Raw genomic sequence first — 4,173 nt, 5'->3', positions numbered from 1 at the left:
GTACGTTTACACAATGGAGAACTACTCAGCTATTAAAAACAATGAATTTATGAAATTCCTAGGCAAATGGATGGATCTGGAGGATATCATCCTCAGTGAGGTAACCTAATCACAAGAGAACTCACAGAATATGCACTCACTGATAAGTGGATATTTGCCTAGAAACTTAGAATACCAAAGATACAATTTATAAAACACATGTAACTCAAGAAAAAGGAAGACCAAAGTGTGGACACTTCCCCCCTTCTTAGAATTTGGGACTAAACACCCATTGAAAGAGTTACAAAGACAAAGTTTGGAGCTGTGATGAAAGGATGCAGCATGTAGAGACTGCCCCACCTGAGCATGGCTGTGAAATGCAGTTACTGTTGCATACACAAACAAGATTTTTCTGAAAGGACCCTGATATAACTGTCTCTTGTGAGGTTATGCCAGTGCCTGGCAAATACAGAAGTGGATGCTCACAGTCAGCGATTGGATGGAACACAGGGCCCTCAATGGAGGAGCTAGAGAAAGTACCCAAGGAACTAAAGGGTTCTGCAACCCTATTGGTGGAACAACTATATGAACTAACCAGTACCCCTAGAGCTCGTGTCTCTAGCTGCATATGTAGCAGAAGTTGGCCTAGTGGGCCATCATTGGAAAGAGAGGCCCTTTGGTCTTGTACACTTTATATGCTCCAGTACAGGGGAACACCAGAGCCAAGAATTGGGAGTAGGAGAGTAGAGGAGCTGGTGGTGGAGGGGAGGGTATAGGGGACTTTCTGGATATCATTTGAAATGTTAATGAATAAAATGCCTAATATAAAGAAATAATATAATATACCTAATTGGATAAAGAAAGAAATCTACTTTATAAACTGTTAGTAACAATTAAGAAATTCTTGTTGGAAGTCAGTCATCTTACAAATGATAAAGTCCATTAGTGCATTAAGAGCAAATGCTGTGGCCATGCTCACTGAAATATGTGGATAAGCCTAACATTATCTGCTGTACATGTACTGCATCTTATGCTTAGAATAACTAACAAGCAAAACGAATTTTTTTTAATGTTGATAGACTTTATACAGGTAGGTAGTTCTCACACACTCAGTGACCTTGAGAATGTGGCATTTAAGATATTTTTATAAACAAGCTTTTTTGTGATAGACAAATCAAATAAGGCAGCACTCTGTATCTGCTCCAAAGAAAATTATGGGCAAAAGTCAATTTTCCTCTTGAGTTTGCTACAAATGTGTGAGAACTGCCCACTAGGCTATAAAGTGCCCATTATCTTGACTGATGAAAGTATACAGTACAAACTGTGGACAAGCAAGATACTGAATAGGCAATTACCCCATATTTCCTAGAAAAGATAGGAGATTCCTAAAAATTTCTGCTTCATAGTCAGAAGTTCTGAGAATGGCTGCCAAAATAGATGTCTGCACTGACACAGATAAATTTGAGTGACTGTCTCAGGAGTCATTATGTCTCTGTCTTTTTATATAAAACAGAAGCTACTTGGTCAAAACATCCTTCTTACTCAGGTGAAAAATTTCCCTCACAGGTATTTGATGGGTTTGAAAAGTAGATTAATGATAGAGATTCCTATTCCGTCCCGTGGGATTCAGTTATTCGTCGGTGCGAGGGGGACCGCAAACCTGGAAGGAGATGGGAGGAAAAGAAAGAGAAATAGGAGACCAAGAATGATACCTATCAAGGTCTCGTTTATCATGCTGAGGTGCCTTCTTTTTAAAGCATACATCGCGGGGAATAGGGGAGGGGTCAAGGGAGAATTATACAAAGAACAAAGAAGTGGGCATCTGCTGACATGGGGACCAAAGTCAGGCGCCAAGCAGTGGGCACTCTGCATCTTATCTCTGGAACATAGAATCTCCTTGACAGCCTTGGGTGTCAGGCTGGGCTCATGCATAACTCATGTCCTTGGATGGCATAGGAGTTCAGGAAGGGATAGGGAAGAGGGGGCTATAATTCAGCTTTTACAACCTCAGGTGCCAGGAAGGGAATAGGGAGGAGGGGGTGATAACCAGCTCCTAGCATGAGGCCATTTGGCCTGTCAGGGAGATTGTGAAGGGCTCACTTTCTCACGGGATGGTCTCTGACAGATTCCTAAATCCACAGTTAACATTAATCAGCACTGGGTGACACTGTTCCTCGCGGAGGCAAATCAACTAAACATGGGCAAAGAAGATCCTAAGAAGCCGAGAGGCAAAATGTCCTCATATGCATTCTTTGTGCAAACCTGCCGGGAGGAACACAAAAAGATGCACCAGGATGCCTCTGTCAACTTCTAGAGTTCTCCAAGATGTGCTCAGAGAGGTGGAAGACGATGTCTGCTAAAGAAAAGGGGAAAATTGAATATATGGCAAAGGCTGACAAGGCTCGTTATGAAAGAGAAATGAAAACCTACACCCCCCCCCCAAAGGGGAGACCAAAAAGAAGTTCAAGGACCTCAATGCACCCAAGAGGCCTCCTTCAGCCTTCTTCTTGTCCTGTTCTGAGTGCCGCCCCAAATTTAAAGGCGAGCATCCTGGTTTATCCATTGGTGATGTTGCAAGGAAACTAGGAGAGATGTGGAACAACACTGCAGCAGATGACAAGCAGCCCTATAAGAAGAAGGCTGCCAAGCTGAAGGAGAATTACAAGAAGGATAATGCTGCCTACAGAGTTAAAGGAAAAGCTGATGCAGAGAAAATGGGAATGGTCTAGACTGAAAAGAGCAAGAAAAAGAAGGAAGAGGAAGATGAGGAAGATGATGGAGAGGATGAGGACGAGGAGGAAAAAGAGGAAGACGAGGAAAAAGAAGAAGGTGATGATGAATAAGTTGGTTCTTGTGCAGTTTTTTTTTTCTTGTCTATTAAGCATTTAACCCCTCTGTACACAACTCACTCCTTTTAAAGAAAACAAATTGAAATGTAAGGCTGTGTAAGATTTGTTTTTAAACTGTACAGTGTCTTCTGTGTGTGTTTGTGTGTGTGTGTGTGTGTGTGTGTGTGTATAGTTAACACACAAGAATGTATCTTTAAATAGCCCTGCCCTGGTGGTACTTTCAGTAGCCACTAAGCATGCTGGGTACAGTCTAGGGGTTGTGAATTGACATGGAAATTTAAAGCAGGTCCTTATTGGTGCAAAGCACAAATTAGTTGTATATGGAGATGTAGATTTTTTTATGGTTTTTGTTTTGTTTTGTTTTTTTCTTTTTTTTTCTTTTGGTTTTATTTTTGGGTTTTATTTTTTTCACCTTCAGTTGTCTCTGATGCAGCTTATAGGAAGATAACTGTTGTTCTGTTAACTGAATAACTTTCTATAATTGCAGAAAAAAATACAGCTCGTTTGTTAACATTCTGAATGCTTCTAAGTAAATACAATTTCTTTTATTAGAAAAAAAAAGAAATGCAGTTTTAATTTTGCTCATTTTACATAATCCCTTTACAGAACTTTGGACTACATAAGATAGAATAGAAGTAACTTACTGAAAGCTGTAAATACAAATGAACTAGACTTATTTAGAATTAATAGTAATTCTTACCTTGATAATTCTCATAAGTTTATTGTGTAAAGTTTAAGGATATTAGAGATAATTTCCTTTTCTTATACTAAAAGCAGGAAAAGGTTGGGATAATGTACACCAATGCTTATTGTACCAAATGTCTTGGAAATTGTTTCCTATAATTCATACTTTTTAGTTGCCACCAAAAGCTCTGCAATATATTAATTTTGAGTGGTTATACCTGCAATGCTTACTTTTTAGCCTTTTCACTTTTCAGTTAGTTGGCCTCCTATGAGGTAACCTATGGGGAACAGCCTAAATTGTTCTTCATATTAAAGGTTTCTTGATTCATATTGTTAGGCAATTCATCCCAAGAGAAGATCAACCATGAGCTCTTTCTGTTTTTAGTCTGTGCTGAAGTCATAGAGCCTTTGGCTAGTGAAGAATGTGAACAAAAATAATTCCAAACTTGTTTTGCACTTGAATAAAAGGCCTCAGCAGCAGAGTCCATGTGAAAAAACAGTTTCAAAATTCCCAAAGTCATTCTGAATCCCTTGGAATAATTAGTGTGACAGACTAAGTCATCAACAAGTACAAAACATGCATAGCCACAAAAATATGAACCAAGCATATATGTACTGGACACTATTTGTTCTGCATCAAACAGACCCATGAACTAATAGG

At 39.3% G+C, this 4,173-nt stretch overlaps 1 pseudogene; it reads left to right on the top strand.

Moving 5' to 3' along the window:
- The first annotated feature begins 2,176 nt into the window (after nt 1-2,176).
- Nucleotides 2,177-2,822, top strand: LOC110287245 (annotated as a pseudogene).
- Nucleotides 2,823-4,173: the final 1,351 nt, after the last annotated feature.

This window comes from Mus caroli, chromosome X (genome assembly GCF_900094665.2).
Source record: "Mus caroli chromosome X, CAROLI_EIJ_v1.1, whole genome shotgun sequence".
Lineage (NCBI taxonomy): Eukaryota > Metazoa > Chordata > Mammalia > Rodentia > Muridae > Mus > Mus caroli.
Note: the sequence above shows the minus strand (reverse complement) of the source record. Positions and strands in the feature narration are given on the sequence as shown.